Source organism: Bombina bombina, chromosome 4 (genome assembly GCF_027579735.1).
Source record: "Bombina bombina isolate aBomBom1 chromosome 4, aBomBom1.pri, whole genome shotgun sequence".
In the NCBI taxonomy this organism is placed as follows: domain Eukaryota; kingdom Metazoa; phylum Chordata; class Amphibia; order Anura; family Bombinatoridae; genus Bombina; species Bombina bombina.
Genome location: NC_069502.1, coordinates 498,089,117 through 498,109,114, shown reverse-complemented (window position 1 = coordinate 498,109,114; position 19,998 = coordinate 498,089,117). Strand labels below are relative to the sequence as shown.

General features: G+C 37.7%; 1 pseudogene; it reads right to left on the bottom strand.

Annotated features, from left to right (window-relative positions):
- Positions 1 to 17,693: 17,693 nt before the first annotated feature.
- Positions 17,694 to 19,509, bottom strand: LOC128657595 (general transcription factor II-I repeat domain-containing protein 2-like; annotated as a pseudogene).
- Positions 19,510 to 19,998: the final 489 nt, after the last annotated feature.

The window sequence follows — 19,998 nt, the reverse complement described above, 5'->3', positions numbered from 1 at the left end:
GCTCCAACACCCTATTTTGGAATTTGAAATAGCTGATTCAGCCTGTGATATACCCACTTATAGTAAAATTTTGTATACTGGAGTCTCATCTATTGAAAAGCCTAAGTAAACACAGCCAGAAGAAGAAATTACACTCTCAGTGGGGTACAGGATAGTTAAGTAACACAATGATAATTTTCCATAAGCACTGAGCTCTGGTTTTCCAGACACATATCAGATAAGGACAATGAGAGATACTATTACCTGAAACTCAACCCATTGCAATAGACTCTGGATTAAAAGCACAAAAGCAGATACTTCATATATACAAATAAACCTACAAATGCAATTTCTCCTAAATTTGAAAATACAACATAAAAAACTATTTTACAGTGTACTGTCCCTTTAAGGGCTGACTATTTATAGTATGTATATTATATATATAACTTAGCCATGATTTGGACCATTACAATTCTACTTCTTTACTGCAACATACAGCTTATAGTCTTTTATTTTCTCTTTTTTCACAAATTCCTTGCATAAATCTTGAAAATTCTTAAATCAACCTATTAATCACTTGCCAGAAAAACTCTCTTATTTACCAGACTTAAAATCACGCCCATCATCGCACTTACAAATTCCTTAGTTAGTTCACTTGCAAAAACAATATATTGATATGCCTTAGACACATCAAATATCTCATCAATCCTATTATTGACACACAGAATTAAGCATTGTACACATTTTATTATTACATGACTTTAAAATCAAGTTACAGCAATAACACTTCAAGCAAATCATTAAAGTGTCAGATTTCTTAGCTAAGAAACACTAATACACACACAAGCTCTAGCCTGAATAATTACCAGTCAGAAAACACAGATAAAAAAGCACCAAGGTAAGCTTTTGCAGCGATTGTGAGAAATACACACTCATTTCAACTTGCATACCGTAAATATTTCACTCACTCTATTCACTCCTCAACATTTATTCTTAAGCAATTTTAACATACATCAAACTTTTAACGACACAGAAAACGCATTTTATTAACATTCTATTTTTTTAAGGAAAACATATATTTCAAACATACCAAAGACATTAGTAACACAAGATAAACTCCCCACCAAATTTAAAATGTATCTTAGAGTGTCCGAAATTACTAAGAATGGCACTTTTTCCAAGCAATTTAGGATTCTAACAAATTATTTTTAGACAAGATAATAAATCATCAGATATTTAGTGGTGAGTAAACCTTTTACATGTAACACGAGACACAGTGAAACATCAGACACTTCTTACACAGAATCTCTATTACAAAGAATCTCTGTTTCGTTACTTCAAAGATCATAAAACAAAAAGAAAGGGTTTTCACATACCAAGCTATTTTTCAAGATACATCCTGTCATGTCACATTACATTATGTACAGGGAGTTAGGAACTTTTCTCCATGAGCACAGTATGCAACAAACTGCTACAGCACTTATCACTAAGCCCTTTGAACATACCCCACATTCACAACATGATAAGATTAGCAATGAAATAAGCAATTAAGCAACAAGCATCAAGTGACCATTCAGCTCCAGTGATATTTAAACTAAACTATACTATATGCTTATATAAGAAACTTTAACCCTTAAAACAAGAAACCAATTTTTGTAATAGCAAGACTCTAACTTGCAAACAAAGTGAGTTCAACACTTTAATAAGGTGAGACTTTAACTAACGCTATAACTAGCACTGGGACTCAAACCTACGTAAACCCACACCTAACGGCAGGGCTCAAACTTGTCCAGGGGAGTTTAACCCCTTATTATTTACCCTAAATGCCAGCCAGACTTTGGGTTCAGATTCACAGAGGGAAAAGCAGAATAAAACCACTTATCTACTTACCCCTGTGTGAATCCCATGCTCTGACATCAGAATCGTTAGGCGTTATCTTATAGCCGGGGGTATCACAGTATTCTACACCTTCACCTGGAACTGAATGGGTTACTTGATGAGATATCTCGGTGAATAACATTTAGACAGGCAGCAAGTAAAGTCCAATCACTGTTCTGTTTATTATAAGGCATCACAGACTTTTATAGACAATGGTTACAGAATATGGGGTTAAACAAATGATGTATCATAATCACACCATTTCACACAGTTTGCTTAGAACAAAGAACTTCATAGTAAAAATAAGGAGTATTTTTAATGAGCGAGGAGTGTTAGGACATTGCTAGGACATAGCAAGGCCATCCTGACAAATTATTGAGATAAAGTGTTCAGCTTAGAACATCAACATATTATTCTCACAGCATAATAACTACCTTATAATGAAATATAATGAACTCATCTTAAAATGGAGTCTAAAACAAAATGTATGAGTAGAGACAAAATGGTGTCAGTAATGTTATATATATACTCTTACAATCCCCCAACGCAAACCACCCCTACACTACTTAATATCTAACCCTCTCCCAGATCTCTAACCTAACACCCCTAAGTTAAAAAAAATAACAAACACGAAAATTATTTTTAAAAAAACACACACATTACAAAAAAATTACAAAGCAATTGTTGATTTAGGTTTTTTAAGATAGTTTTTTTTGGGGGGGGTGACTGATTTTAGAATAGGGATTTTTTATTTCAAATTTAAAAGAGCTGTAATCGCTTTAGGGCAATGCCCTACAAAATGGCCTTCTAAGGGCAATTGTTAGAGTAGGTTTTAGTGTTAGTATAGCGTTTTTTTATTTTGGAGTGGACTTATTTTAAGGGAACTTTAGTTTTAGGATAGGCATAACTGTGTTTTTTTTTTATTTTTGGTAGTTTTTTTTTGTAAAGTGTTTTTTTGTTGTTGTTTTTTTGTAATGTTAGTGTTTGTTATTTTGTGTAACTTAGGGGGTGTTAGGTTTGGAGTTTTGTGGGTTTAGCTGTCAGGTAGTTAAGTAGTAATCCAGAAAGAAAAAAGGATGACTCCTCTGTAGTTAAAATCCCAAATTTATTGATAATACAGGATCAGACAAAAAAGACCACAACATTTCGGGGTCAATACCCCTTAGTCATGTGATAAAAGAACACTCATAACACACCTGTTTAAATAGGCTGGACAGGTAATTAACCCTTTGCAAACTTTACAAATGGAATAAATCACAATAATATATTTCTACTGACCTCTACTGGCCAAGTGTGAAATGACATATATATTAAAAACAAAAATTCAAGCTTCAAGGAAATAAATAGATATATGTACACACATATGCATGGTCACACACAATGATATTTCATATTATATACAAAACACATTATTTTTCATGTTCTTAAAAAAGGAAAATATTTACTCATCCCAGCAGAAAAAATAAATAAATTTGCATAGAGTCATTTTGCAATCATTATGGAAACTACCATTATATGCCTAAATTATCCAAAATAGACATTGCCCCTATTAAGAAAACATGATCCTAAGAATATACTTGGACTTAGAGTGATAACTCAAAGTCCATGAAGCATGATTCAATATAGTAGAGTGGGGGACATAACTTCAATAAAAAAAAAAAAGGTAGTTAAGTAGTGTAAGGGTATTTTGCGTTGTGGGGTTGTGGTGGTTTGGGGTTTATAGGTTAGGGGTTTCTTGTGGTGGGGTTGTGGTGGTTTAAGTAGTGTAGGGTTTATTGAAGTGGTCAATTGGCAGTTTAGTGGTTAACTAATGTGAGTATTTATGTATGCCTATAGTAATATATGATAGGGTATATTGTATTAGTATTTATGAATGACTAGAGGACTCTGCTATGAATGTGTAATCATGGATATGCATTTATGACTGTCCTTGAAGGAGTATCTATAGATAAATATGGATTGTTATTATTTGGGTATGTATGTGTGTGCTCTGCTGATTAGTGGTATATAATTATATGCAGGCATCATGGATGGCTAAAGTTATTTATGTTTGTGTGCTGCTATTTTTGCCATTGAATGTGCCAGGGGATGTGTGTTAGAGCATGATATGCATATGTTAAGCATGCTCATTTATGTCATTTTGACCATGTGAGGTACTGGTTGTTAAGACTTCTACTTAGATTACAGATTATAGAACTAGCTCCATGCAATGAGATGATTGGCAAGATTTGAACAGACCCTTACGTCTAAACTAAGGGGGTATTAGGGCAAAAAGGAAAACAATTTGAAATAAAGGTTTTTTGTTAATTTAAAATGAAGTGAAAACCAATTTTTAATGATTTAGATAGAGTATGCAATTTTAAATAACTTTCCAATGTTATATTTGCTTCATTCTCTTGGAATGCACTACTGGGAGCTCAGTGAACCCAATGACAAGAGTCATTTATGTGCAGCAACCAATCAACAACTGACTCCCAGTAATGCATTGCTGCTCCTCAGTCTACCTGGGTACGTTTTTCAATGAATGATGCCAACTGAAAAAAGCAAAATTACAATAGAAGTGCATTGGAAAGTTATTTAAACTTGTTTGCTCTGTCTGAATCATGAACGTTTCATTTTTACTTTACTGTCCCTTTAAATTAGTTCACCAAGCTCATTATGTTTCATTAGTATCAGTTTGTAAGATTTGTTTTTAAAGACTAACTCTAAAACTAAACAAATGGTGGTAAGTTTAGTAAACAAATCAATGAATCTGTTCATCAAGGTAATGAATTGCACTGATGAAGTGTGATAAAACAGGTGCGCCACATATTACCTCTTATATATCCAGTGCATAGTTACTGAAAAGTGGTAAATAAACATTTTATATCAAGAGGTTTGCAGATAAAGCATTCATTCAGCTTGTTTGCTCCCTTTTTTATAAATAGACAAATTGTGTTATCAACCTTCTATTTTCTTTTGCTACGGTGATCCATTGATTCACTCAGACATTACTCATCATTTAGAATATGGTCTTGAAAAACAGATTTTATTTTTTTGAGCTGTTGGTTACATCATCATCAAAACAATAATAACATGGTAAATGGCTACAGGTTACCAAACAAGGTCATTCACTGTGACATTGTGAATATAGGAAGGACAGATTGTATTTTTATTAAAGGGACAGGAAACCCTAAATTTTCTTTCATGATTTAGATATTACAATTTTAAACAGCTTTTCAATTTACTTCTATTAATACATTTGCTTTATTCTCTTGTTATCCTTTGCTGAAGGAACAATATTGCACTACTGGCAGCTAGATAAAGAAATCTAGTTAGCCAATCACATGAGACAAATGTGTGCAGGCACCAATCAGCAGCTGGATCCCACTAGTGTATGATATGTGTGTATTCATTTTCAACAAGGGATACCAAGAGAACAAAGCACATTTGAAAACAGAAGTGAAATTAAAAGTACATGCTCTATCTGAATCATGCAAATTTAATTTTGACTTATCCCTTTCATATCCCTTTTGAAATGTGATAAAAAAAAATGTAATTAAATTAAACTGGCCAATGAATGAAGGGCACAACTTGTTTAAAAACAAAATGATGTAATGCCACTTTAAACCACCCAATAAGTCACTGCTCTGTTGTGGATAGTTAAATAATAAACTAGTAAGGTCATTTAAAATAGGTTATCTCTAATATACCAGTTGTGAGGTGTAAATATCTTAGGAGGCCTAATAATAAATGAAGTCACCTGGTCCTTATGTCTTTTCTATTTGTCTTAAAGTTTAATATAACAATACCATTAACTTAAGCATATATTTATACTCATGTAAGCAAAAGTGGAGAATAATGAAATATAAAAGAAAAGCTTAAATAAATAAGAGCAATATCATTTACAAAGTGAATAAGATTACTTTTGGTATGAAAAAACCATAAATAATGTTACTCACTGTGGGCAGTGCAATGAACTTGGCATGAGAGGAAGACACCTGGTTCTATTACATCTTTCCACTACTGTGAGGCCATCAGCCATGTATAATGGCACAAAAAATCCCAACAATGTATGAGACTAAAGTCATAAGAGCCAAAATGCATAAATCTTTACTTTGTATGTGCTTGATCAGAAACGTTTGCTTTAGTCAATGCCAGATGTACTTGCATTTTCATTCTACTCGAATTACAGAAGCACCCGATATTGAAATGCTTGGTCTAATATATTGTCCTGCTATACATAAAGGTGCTTTTAAAATGTGCAATGTTTTCCCTAAACTCCTGATAATAAACTTGAATGTACCATAAAAATTCATAAACAATAACTGCTTATTTGAATATTGTTGACAACATGGTCATATTGTAAAAGCACATTGTATTGTATTTTTGTATCCCTTTATTTTTTTTCAAAATAATCTATTTTACATGTTAGAGTGGATTAAATTGTTTACAAATAATTCCTTTACCTTTACTTTGTCATTTTATATAACTATGTTTGTCTGTTAAAGCTGCCACCTTTATAAATGGGAAGCAGAGGTTTATTTTTGTACAGGTATAAATAGCTTTGTCTGAAGTTAGACAGCTGTGGTATAGCCAAACAAAGAGAATAACACCTCTAAGAATTAATTGCGCACCTAGTGACAACACCAACACGGAGCACACATGCTGTTTATTATCTAGCCACATAGTGCATAATTCCTAAACCCTACTTAAAATCTATATGTTTCAGAGGTTTATACATGTTTATTTCCTTTATTTGTTGTATAATAATCCATTGTAGACAAATATGTGTGCTTGATAACCTTGCTTCTAACTAATCCTTTTATTGTTTGTGATATGTTGTTGATACACTAACATGTTGGTGATTATATATCCTATTATTGCTTTCTGTTATGATTATGCTTGCCCATAAGAGTATACAATAAACATTTTGCTTTTATAAGGTTTGTTTTCTTGTTGGAAGTGGTCTCACGATGCTCATTTCAAAATAGCTATTCACACTGCTAAGATATTACATTTGTACCCAGCAATTTAAAATAAACACATTACACAATATTTCTATTTTCTAGAGAGACCTGTACATTTAGTTTTGAGCAAATGTTAAAAATAACAAAAGCAATATACACATGGGGGCCCAATGCATCTGTTTCCGTGCAAACCTTCAGGCTCGCCGGAAACAGGAGTTAACAAGCAGTGGTCTTAAGACCGCTGCTCCTTAACTCGTCCACCAACTCTGAGGTGGCGGACAGCAATCCGCACGATCACATACGATCGGGTTGATAGACACCCCTTGCTAGTGGCCGATTGTCCGCGAATCTGCAGGGGCGGCATTGCACAAGCATTTTAGCCGTGAATCTGCAGTGGCGGCATTGCACAAGCATTTTAGCCATGAATCTGCAGTGGCAGCATTGCACAAGCATTTCTAGTGAAATGCTTGTGCCATGATAAAAGCCGACAGCGTATGCTGTCTGCATTTATCGATGTGCAGCGGACATGATAGATACAGCGGATCATGTCCGTCTGCACATTGATAATTCAGCCCCATGGTCCCTTCAACTTATCAACCAACAAATTAACACAACAATAAAGATTTGTTGATTTACACATTCATCCTTAAAATTATTCACACATTTAATCTGTAGGTGAAAAGGCTTCAAATTTATATCCAATAACAATTCAGCAATGTCCTTATAAGTTGATTGATTCCTGTATCAGCCAAACAGTATGTAAACTTCACTTTTGTTCATGACTAATCCAGACTCCATTAGGTGATGGCTCAAAAACACGATAAAAGTCCCTGCCTGTTGGTATTCTTTCACCTAATACTCAATGAGTTTACTTGTCAGAAAGAGACAGAAGTGGGAGTAAGACAGGGAGAACAGTAAGAGAGGGAGAGAAAAATATTTAAAATAAAACTATATTTTGGTGGTGTTGCTGGCTTGTAGCAGTAGCACAAGCTAGCTACTACTTGATTTTACTTTATTAAAGTTTACATAGTTTTTTTGGGGGGGGAGGCCAGGCCAATCTGGATGCATGCCAGGCCAATCTGGTGGAGGCCGTACAAGCTGCATTTGCTATGCCAGCAGTCGAAAGCACCATTGACCTTCTACAGACAAGCCATGCTCCCATACCTGAAGGAGACTACGTTCGAGATCTCACAGTCAGTTTACCACCTACCCATACAGCATACCAGCCAAGGAAACTAGCGATTGTCTCCCGCTGTATAACATGTGTACATACCGGAGCACCGTATTGATGGGCGACAGTTCAGAGGACAGTGGTGCAGCTTGAGTGGAGATCAGACACGCTTCCCTGGAAGGTTGTAGTGGCTTTAAGCCTACGATGAGCAGTACGGCAGTCAGTCTTACACCTATAGACATCACTGATACGCAACTCCAGCTGTGGGATCTTGTTTATGATGTACTCCATTATGGTGAAGGTCAAAAAATTAGATCAGTTCTTGGGGTGTATCTAGAGATTCAGGTCGTGAGGAGTGGTACATAAGGCAGGCCGACGGAAGATTCAGAGGATGAGCTCATTACTGGAACTATACTAAACCATCTGGCATGGGATAACCTTAAATAATGATCACTATAACGCCACTATATTGGTAACATAAAACTGGTCCTTATGCAACGGAACTTTTGTTTTTTCTTTTTCCCAGCTGAATGGACAAACTGCACCATTTGAACCAGTGACGTGCACTCATAGGAGGCAGGTGAGGCACTGCCGCACCTGCCATTTGGAGCATCTTGAAATTAAAAATAGAACTTTATTTAAAAAAAAATCTAAATTTTCACCTCTACAATATTGCGCAATAGAGGCAGTGTGATCAGCTCTCTCTCTATTGCGCAATATAACACATACATTTATATCACTAACTGCTCTGCTGCACCACCCGGTGGTGGTTTGTAGCTGCAGGGCGGCTGAAAAACTTATTATAGAGGCATGTCTAATGAGGCCTCTTACTTTGTTGGGAGCCAATCAACTCCAGTCATGTATGTTCTCCTGGTGATTGACAGCACCAGGAGAATTTACTGACCGGAGTTATTTGACTCACTGGTACAATTGTGCAAAGCGAAGAGAACAGAGGGAGACTTAGACTGTTGGCATTCCTGTTGTCTGACTCCTGACCTGAGCAGTGAGCAGCATGGTAGCCTCTTCAACTTTAAAACACAGGGGGAGGAGTGTGAGAGAGAGGGTAGAGAGAGGGAGGAGTGTGTGTGTGTGAGGGAGAGGTGTGTGTGTGAGATAGAGGGAGAAGTGTGTGTGTGAGAGAGGGAGAAGTGTGTGTGTGTGTGTGTGTGTGTGTGTGTGAGAGAGAGAGAGAGAGAGAGAGAGAAGTGTGTGTGTGTGTGAGAGAGAGAGAGAGGGAGAAGTGTGTGTGTGTGTGTGAGAGAGGGAGAAGTGTGTGAGAGAGGGAGAAGTGTGTGTGTGTGAGAGAGAGAGAGAGAGAGAGAGAGAGAGGGAGAAGTGTGTGTGAGAGAGGGAGAAGTGTGTGTGTGTGCGAGAGAGAGGGAGATGTGTGTGTGTGTGAGAGAGAGAGAGAGAGAGAGAGAGAGAGAGAGAGAGGGAGAAGTGTGTGTGTGTGAGAGAGGGAGAAGTGTGTGTGTGTGAGAGAGGGAGAAGTGTGTGTGTGAGAGAGAGGGAGAAGTGTGTGTGTGTGTGAGAGAGGGAGAAGTGTGTGTGTGTGAGAGAGGGAGAAGTGTGTGTGTGTGTGTGTGTGTGTGTGAGAGAGAGGGAGAAGTGTGTGAGAGAGAGGGAGAAGTGTGTGTGTGTGTGTGTGTGAGAGAGGGAGAAGTGTGTGTGTGAGAGAGAGAGATGGAGAAGTGTGTGTGTGTGTGAGAGAGAGAGGGAGAAGTGTGTGTGTGTGTGAGAGAGGGAGAAGTGTGTGTGAGAGAGGGAGAAGTGTGTGTGTGAGAGGGAGAAGTGTGTGTGTGTGAGAGAGGGAGAAGTGTGTGTGTGTGTGATAGAGGGAGAAGTGTGTGTGTGTGTGTGTGTGTGAGAGAGAGGGAGAAGTGTGTGTGTGTGTGTGTGTGAGAGAGAGGGAGAAGTGTGTGTATGTGTGTGAGAGAGGGAGAAGTGTGTGTGTGTGATAGAGAGGGAGACGTGTGTGTGTGTGAGAGAGGGAGAAGTGTGTGTGTGTGAGAGAGGAAGGTGTGTGTGAGTGTGTGTGAGAGAGGGAGAAGTGTGAGAGAGGGAGAAGTGTGAGAGAGGGAGAAGTGTGTGTGTGTGAGAGAGGGAGAAGTGTGTGTGTGTGTGAGAGAGAGGGAGAAGTGTGTGTGTGTGTGAGAGAGAGGGAGAAGTGTGTGTGTGTGAGAGAGAGAGAGAGAGAGAGAGAGAGAGAGAGAAGTGTGTGAGAGAGAGAAAGACGTGATTTAGATTCATATATGTGCTTCTCGGGCATATAATAGTTAGTGCCTCACTAGCCTCTGACCTCACTGCACATCACTGATTTGAACTGTTGCTTCCATAGCTCTTTATATCTATGAAGGCTATTAGTCTAAGCTGTTTGAATATTTACACCCTCCTTATTATACAGTTCAGAACAGTGAATTGGTAGTTACATGAAAATTATATGATGTTTGATGTTAAGCACGGGTGTTATTTTTCTCAGGAAATATTAGGTTTGCAGTTAATTGATAGGGAACATGTATATATAAATATCACCTATATGCCTATAGTGTTACCAAATGACCTAGGGAAATTCAAATGTATACTATATATTTTGCCTTAACGACACTAGAGGAAGCCATTCACCTAGTCTAGCTACACTTAACCAACATAATCTAGGTCTTAGCGGTATTTTTTTCTGATGTGAATTACAGTTAATCACATGAATCTAAGACGGATTGATAGGCTCATAACCCTGATGTTTATCTAAGTTTTTTTATATATATACTAGGGATTGCCCTATCTGCAGCCTAGGTGGTGCAAATTTCCACTAACGTTAGGGTTCATGTTCCTAGACACCATAAAGGACAATTATATGAGAATTTGATTACAGTCATGACAATCGGTAATCTAATACACTTAGTGTGGTAGATACTACAAATGTTTTTACAAGGTTCCAGTCGACTGTTTTGGTTATTAATGCTCCATTACCCACATTATATCTACACTACTATAGAGCATATGCCTACACTGTGCTATAACTCACATGCAATTTATGCATTACCTATAGAGTGCTAGTTCCTAAGCGGTAGATGATTAATAGTGTTGTTGTTGTTCCCACCTAGTAACTACAATTAGTTCAACAAGTTCACTCTTTTATCTTCTTTAAAGGGACACTGAACCCAAAATATTTCTTTTATGATTCAGATAGAGCATGCAATTTTAAGCAACTTATCAAATTTTCTTCATTCTCTTGCTATCTTTATTTGAAAAAGAAGGCATCTAAGATTTTTTTTGGTTCAGACTCTGGACAGCACTTTTTTATTGGTGGATGACTTTATCAACCAATCAGCAAGAACAACCCAGGTTGTTCACCAAAAATGGGCCGGCATCTAAACTTACATTCTTGCATTTCAAATAAAGATACCAAGAGAATGAAGAAAATTTGATAATAGGAGTAAATTATTAAGTTGCTTAAAATGTCATGCTCTACCTGAATCACAAAAGAAAAAAAATTGGGTATAGTATACCTTTAAGTTTACCTGGACATAATCTACTAATTATGCCCCCCTCCCACCCCATACAGTTTACTTAGTAAGCTGAGGAAAATATATCCTACGACCCATCGACACTTTATACTATTCTTGCATGTACAGTCCCTTTGCCCAATGCACTTTATTATATATATTGCTAATACTACTAGTCCCATCTATCTATACCCTAAATATTCATGGTCCAAGAGTGACCATTTGCCATAGTGGGACATAGACCTGACTTAAATATAAAAAAGGTTTCAGATTCATTTTCATTGTTGGTTACTTAAACTTTGATATATTTACATCCACGATTGTTATAAAATACTATTAAAAACAGGGGCACTTTCATTCATCAAAGTTTACAAAGCAGCCATTTTTATTAAAAACTTACCTCTCTTCTTTGCACAGCCAGAGCAGCTTCCCCCACACTGAGATCCTCTCTTCACACGTCATCAATGACTAATCTAGCTTCCTCCAATCACGGCTTTCCTCCCAGGGTAGTCATTGCCTGAGGTCATGCCGTTATTGGAGGAAGCTGGATTAGTCATTGATGACGTGTGAAGAGAGGATCTCCGGGTGGGGGAAGGTGCTCTGGCTGTGAAAAAAACAAAGGTACGTTTTTAATCAAAACGGCTGCCTTCTAAACTTTGATGAATGAAAGTGCCCCTGTTTTTAATAGTATTTTATAAAAAAAACGGGCTTTCATTCATCAAACTTTACCTTCACTTTAATAATGTATAATGTGGACAAAGATTATGATGTAATAGTCTGGGCACCTGCAAAAGACTGCTTGTGTAATTTGCCAAATGTAAATTGTATTTTGTTATGTTTTGATATACCTCAATAAAAAAAAATGTTAAAAAAAAAAAGTTTACATAGTTTTTTTACCTGTTACAATGACTAACATATTTGTCATTGTCCTGAAATTGTGACTGTCCAGTGTCCAATACCCCAACAAGTAATATTGTGGAAAGCTGCTATTTTCTTTTCTACTTGTTTTTAATATAACTTTTCTGGTACTTTATATACAGGCTGACTGTGTGTGACTGACCTATCTGATTGTGTCCTTGTGAATACCCACTGTTCAAGTGACAAAACTCTATAGCCAGCAATATTGCAGCAGGTTCTATTGTTATAAATTGCCAATCTCTATATTAACAATGTTGTACCTGTAATATTTATTGTACTTACTTTCATTTATACACACACTCTGGCCTAGTTTACAAGTGGAGTGCTTTTGATAGCCTCGTGGTGAGCTATCAATATCGCTGGATCGCGCTAAAATTACTGAGCAAATTGATATTACAAGTCCATGATAAAGTAGACAAAGGGTACAACACCTTCAAGAATGACAAACACCCATATTCAGACAACAGGAAGGCTGATGATATATGGTTAAAACGTCAATTTTAATGGTTATACATGGTAAAAGTTTGCAAAGGCACAGTGAGCACAGACCTGATTACAGCTAAAGCGTTTCCTGCCACACTCGGCACTTCATCAGAGCTAACGAACAGGTGCGTGATAATTCTTTTAAATACCTGTTGGAGGCGTTAACCCTCCCCCTCCAGGTGCATAGTACATTTCAAATCTTTAACAATAGAAGAATATAAATAATAAAGAACTAAGATACACACATATTTTTCTACTAAACTTACTATGGGAAATCTGTGTTAACTTGAACTAGCATATTACATCGTAAACACCAAAAAGCTGTACAATATCAGATGTGGACAGAGAGTTCCATATAAACCCAGTTCAATATAGATCCTATATCAATGCAATTATTTACATGCAAACATGTGTCAAGCTTCTTACATTAAATGTTACATGTGTAATTACAGTAATTAAATCTATTAGGACTCAAAAATATTGTATTCCACCTATATATGTGAAAGTATAAAAAGATAAAAAACAAAGCACAATTCCAGGGAAACAACAATTTCTCTTAAACAAAAATGAATGAGTAAATAGATACACAAGTATAATAAGAAACTCAATTAAGCAAAGAGCCACAGAGAACTCACTTAGTAAAGTTATGGCTACAAGACAAAAGATATCAGATCCAGGTAGATATTTGGAATTACAGCACTCAATATCTTAAATTGAAAGTACACACACCGTTTCACGTAACATATAGCTAGCCCCTTAAACCATGTCTTGTCAGGTATATAAGTCAAATGCCACCATATATAAATCGGTATGGGAACAAAACTATGTACGTGATAAGCATGTGTACCCAAAATAAAACAATGTAGAGCAAAATGTATTGATTCAAGAACTTTATACTGAATTTACATTAAGAAATACCAGATCTATCTACAAACAGCTTAATATCCCTGAATTTATTTATGCCTAATGGAGCACCCGTCTTCAACGTGTGAATCCAAAAAACTTCTTTTTTACTGGGGGCAGTAGAGATAAAGGTATCATTTCCAATAGAATCTGTGAGTCTATTTATGTTGAACATCCGAGAATTCCTCTTTTTAAGTTTTTGCCCAAGGTGCACAATTCACTTGTCAACTCCCTAGGTAGACCAATAATCTCCGCCATAGGTTCTTTAGGAGAAAAATTGGGTGAATGGCTTGATGCCCAATTACAGCAAGTTGTACAGTCCCTCCCTGGGTTTCTCAGGCACACAAAACATCTTCTTAGATCATTACATGAATTCAGTTGGCATCCAGAATATAGCTTTGTGACCATAGATGTAATTTCATTGTATTCGTGTATTCCACATGAATTAGGCATTAGAGCTATGGAGAGAATGCTACTGAAATATTCTAATTATGAATCAAATTTGATTGAATTTATAATAGAAGTGAATTAAGGTAGGAATATTCTGATTGGCTGATGGAATCAGCCAATCAGAATCAAGTTCAATCCGATTGGCTGATCCGATCAGCCAATCAGATTGAGCTCGCATTCTATTGGCTGTTCCGATCAGCCAATAGAATGCAAGCTCAATCTGATTGGCTGATTGGATCAGCCAATCGGATTGAACTTGATTCTGATTGGCTGATTCCATCAGCCAATCAGAATATTCCTACCTTAATTCCGATTGGCTGATAGAATCCTATCAGCCAATCGGAATTCGAGGGACGCCATCTTGGATGACGTCATTTAAAGGAACCGTCATTCGTCGTTCAGTCGTCGGCCAGGATGGATGTTCCGCGGTGGAGGTCTTCAGGATGCTGCCGCTTCGCTCCGGATGGATGCCGCTTGGATGAAGACTTCAATCGGATGGAAGACCTCTTCTGCCCCGCTTGGATGAAGACTTCAGCCGGATCATGGACCTCTTCAGCCCCCCACTTGGGCTTGGATCAGGACATCGGAGGAGCTCTTCTGGACGGATCGGTGTGATACCCGGTGAGGTGAAGACAAGGTAGGATGATCTTCAGGGGCTTAGTGTTAGGTTTATTTAAGGGGGGTTTGGGTTAGATTAGGGGTATGTGGGTGGTGGGTTGTAATGTTGGGGGGCTTGGGTATTGTATGTTTTTTTTTACAGGCAAAAGAGCTGTATTTCTTGGGGCATGCCCCGCAAAGGGCCCTGTTCAGGGCTGGTAAGGTAAAAGAGCTTTGAACTTTAGTAATTTAGAATAGGGTAGGGCATTTTTTTATTTTGGGGGGCTTTGTTATTTTATTAGGGGGCTTAGAGTAGGTGTAATTAGTTTAACATTGTTGTAATATTTTTCTTATGTTTGTAAATATTTTTTTATTTTTTGTAACTTAGTTCTTTTTTATTTTTTGTACTTTAGCTAGTTTATTTAATTGTATTTATTTGTAGCAATTGTATTTAATTAATTTATTGATAGTGTAGTGTTAGGTTAATTGTAGATAATTGTAGGTAGTTTATTTAATTAATTTATTGATAGTCTAGTGTTAGGTTTATTTGTAACTTAGGTTAGGATTTCTTTTACAGGTAAATTTGTAATTATTTTAACTATTTTAGCTATTAAATAGTTCTTAACTATTTAATAGCTATTGTACATGGTTAAAATAAATACAAAGTTACCTGCAAAATAAATATTAATCCTAAAATAGCTATAATATAATTATAATTTATATTGTAGCTATATTAGGATTTATTTTACAGGTAAGTATTTAGCTTTAAATAGGAATAATTTATTTAATAAGAGTTAATTAATTTCGTTAGATTTAAATTATATTTAACTTAGGGGGGTGTTAGTATTAGGGTGAGACTTAGCTTTAGGGGTTAATACATTTATTAGAATAGCGGCGAGATTCGGTCGGCAGATTAGGGGTTAATGTTTGAAGTTAGGTGTCGGCGATGTTAGGGAGGGCAGATTAGGGGTTAATACTATTTATTATAGGGTTAGTGAGGCGGATTAGGGGTTAATATTTTTATTATAGTAACGCTCAGATCCGGTCGGCAGATTAGGGGTTAATAAGTGTAGGCAGGTGGAGGCGACATTGAGGGGGGAAGATTAGGGGTTAATAAATATAATATAGGGGTCGGCGGTGTTAGGGGCAGCAGATTAGGGGTACATAAGGATAACGTAGGTGGCGGCGCTTTGCGGTCGGCAGATTAGGGGTTAATAAGTGTAGGCAGGTGGAGGCGACGTTGTGGGGGGCAGATTAGGGGTTAATAAATATAATATAGGGGTCGGCGATGTTAGGGCAGCAGATTAGGGGTACATAGGGATAATGTAAGTAGCGGCGGTTTACGGAGCGGCAGATTAGGGGTTAATAATAATATGCAGGGGTCAGCGATAGCGGGGGCGGCAGATTAGGGGTTAATAAGTGTAAGGTTAGGGGTGTTTAGACTCGGGGTACATGTTAGAGTGTTAAGTGCAGACGTAGGAAGGGTTACCGCATAGGAAACAATGGGGCTGCGTTAGGAGCTGAACGCGGCTTTTTTGCAGGTGTTTGGTTTTTTTTTCAGCTCAAACAGCCCCATTGTTTCCTATGGGGGAATCGTGCACGAGCACGTTTTTGAGGCTGGCCGCGTCCGTAAGCAACTCTGGTATCGAGAGTTGAAGCTGCGTTAAAAATGCTCTACGCTCCTTTTTTGGAGCCTAACGCAGCCTTTATGTGGACTCTCAATACCAGAGTTATTTTTATGGTGCGGCCAGAAAAAAGCCGGCGTTAGTTTTTCGGGTCGTTACCGACAAAACTCCAAATCTAGGCCTATGAGAATAGGAGATTATTTGGGGATCAAAACAAATTTAAGCACAATATAATTTACTATACACACTATATTAACGATATGCTCATTTTTTCGAATGGGGCAGATAATGTTTTAGCTGACTTTGTCAAATACTTAAATTTTAACAATGACAATCTAAAATTTACCTATATTACATCAAATGAAAGCATATCTTATCTTGATGTTAAGCTTAGTAGTGGCAAGGATAACATTATCACAGAAGTTTACAGGAAAGAAATTTCAGGGAATACGATTTTAAAAGCAGATTCATGTCACCCTCATCATTTAAAAAGAGGGATACCTAAGGGCCAATACATTTGATTGAGGAGAAATTGTAGCAATATGGAGAGCTACAGAGTCCATGCTGAGGATCTGACCTCACGTTTGAGTGATAGAGGCTATGATAGATTGACCCTGATGAAATTTGCAGATCAAGTAGGTGGGTACAACAGAGAAAACCTGCTTAGAGATAATACAAAAAAGAATTCAAATAGAGAGGGTATTAATTTTATCACTACATATAGTAAACAATTTGATTTAATATGCAAACTTATTAACAAAAGATTGCCTATCTTGGAAAGAGATGTGGATCTAAAAAATATATTTCATGATTGTAATTTTATCCCTCTCAAGGATAAAACAATTGGGGATTTAGTCAGAAGGGATTTTAGTAGAAAATGTATTGTTTCTAGAACAGGGGTGTCAAACTCAAATTCATCGGGGGCCACATCAGCAGTTTGGTCACCCTCAAAGGGCCGGTTGCATCTGTAGGACTATGTGTCCACTCTTTATTATCATAAATTATTGTCACTGCATTCAATTATTACTGTTTTTTGTAATAATGTAAGTAATAACTAGCTCTGAAAGCAGAAACATAGTCAGAATAATGGCAAGTAGATATTCAAATTTACAATAATTGTACAATTTATTTGAAAAATGATTTTTGGTAACAGACAGTAATTAACAGTAATAAACATACAAATATTGCCAAACACTGTTTATTACACATATGGCAAACACAAGGCATTAACTTTTTTTTAACTTTTCTGACTAGATGGCTGACATCGTTTTCCTGAGGTCAGTCCATCGATGTCTGGGGTTAGGTCTTGTGCTGTAGCAATCCGCAAAACAGCATGGAGGTTATCATCAGTGATGCGTGATCTGAGCTTGGTCTTGTTCAGATTCATGACTGAAAACATCTGTTCACATAGATAGGTGCTCCCAAACATGGACAGAACACATGCAGCTTGAAGTCAGAGCTGTGGCATCAAAGCAGGGGGGAGGAGACGGTAAAAGTCGTCGACTGTCGCATCCTGGAACTTTGCTTTCAGGCTGCTGTTGCTATGAAGTTCTATTAATTCCATTTGAAGGTGATGTGGTGCACTGTCAACATTGATGTTGAAGGGATTGGCAAAGCTGGTAAAGGTTAAGTTTTGTTCTTTAAAGTCAGAAAAGCGTCGATTGAATTCATCAATCAGCCGATTCACTTTGGTACCCAATCGAGCACATGAAAAAGTACCTGGGAATGAGGTTGAGATGCTCTGGCAGATAGGAAAGTGGGCAAGGCTGTCTTTTTCAAGCTGTGACTTCCATAGGCGCAGTTTCTCCTGGAAAGCTGTTATTGCCTCATACATTGAGGTTATGACTTGTTTGCAGCCCTGCAGCTTCAGATTCAGTTGGGCGAGATGCTCTGTTATGTCACACAACATGGCAAAATCGCACAGCCAGTTTGGATCTGACAGTTCTGACAAGGGCTTCCCTTTACTTTGCATAAAAAGAGTAATTTCTTCCAAATGCTCAAAAAATCTCTTGAGAACGGTGCTCCTACTCAGCCACCTTACTTCTGTATGGTATGGCACATCTGTATGTTCCATGCCCACCTCCTTCAAAAATTGTTGGAACTGACGATGATTCAGACCCCGTGCACGCAGAAAATTCACTGTTTTCGTGACTGTGGACATTATGTAATCCAGTTGCAGAACCTTGCCACACAGAGCTTCTTGGTGGATATTGCAGTGATAAGTTATCAGCGGCGTGTGGCAATTACTTTTTTTACATTTTCTCTTTTAACAGTCCAACCAAGCCATTTCTCTCTCCACACATTGCTGGAGCTCCATCAGTAGTAAGTCCCACCAACTTTTCCCAAGGTAATTTCATTTTATTTACGGATTCATCCACTGCATTGAAGATGTCCCTCCCAGTTGTTGTCCCATACATGGCGACCACATCCAAGAGCTCCTCACTGACAGACAAGTCTTCCTTCACACCTCTTACAAAAATAGCTAGATGAGCTGTATCAGTATTATCAGTGCTTTCATCAACAGCTAATGAAAATGCCAGATAAATGCATGCCTCTTCAGCCAACTTTCTTTTAAGATTACAGGCTAGGTCCCTGACTCGGTCTGTGATGGTGTTTCTTGACAAGCTGACATTGTTAAAAGCCTGTCTCTGCTCAGGGCACACCTGTTCACATACCTTCAGCATACACTGCTTTACAAATGCACCTTCTGAAAAGCACTTTGAAGCTCGCGCAATTTCTTCAGCCACAAGATAGCTGGCTTTCACTGCTGCATCATTTTTTGCTGTCATTTTTACAAAAACATTCCGTTGAGAATGCAGGCTACCTTTTAATTCTTGGACCTTTTGTTGCTTTTCCTGGTGGCTAAGGTTAGCAAATTTGGCTCCATGTTTGGTCTCAAAGTGCCGGCGTAAATTGTATTCCTTTATCACTGCCACTGCCTCATAGCAAATAAGACATACCGGCTTGTCTCCATTAATCACAAACATGTATTCACTTTCCCATCTCTCCTGAAATTGCCTTCCCTCTGCATCAACTTTTCTTTTCTTGGACATTTTTGGGTTATTTGATTGTAGTTTATGGTCCCTATACCACTGTAAAGTGACACGGAAGTGGTCAGTATATCCAAAGTTTACCGCTCAGACTTTTAAGCAGAATAATAAGCAGACCCCCCTAATAAGCAGACCCAGTTTACCGCTCAGACTTTTAAGCAGAATAATAAGCAGACCCCCCCTAATAAGCAGACCCCCCCTCCCCCCCACATACATCATATGTACTTACAGTACAGGAGAGAAGGGTTCAGGGGGTTCAGGCAGCCGTTGGATCTGTCACATCACAGGATGGCATGCGCTCAATATAAAAACAAGTGGAGGTTTCCTGTGTAGAACGGCCGGCGCCGCTAGAGGGCAGACGTTCTCTGGCTTGTAGGCTGCCGCGCATGCACTGAAGAGGCGGCTTTCTTGTGTCAAAAAAAAAAGCGAGAATAAAAGGTGAAGGCTGGCGGCCGGCGGCGGCTACACGGGACAACATGACGAGGTCTGGTA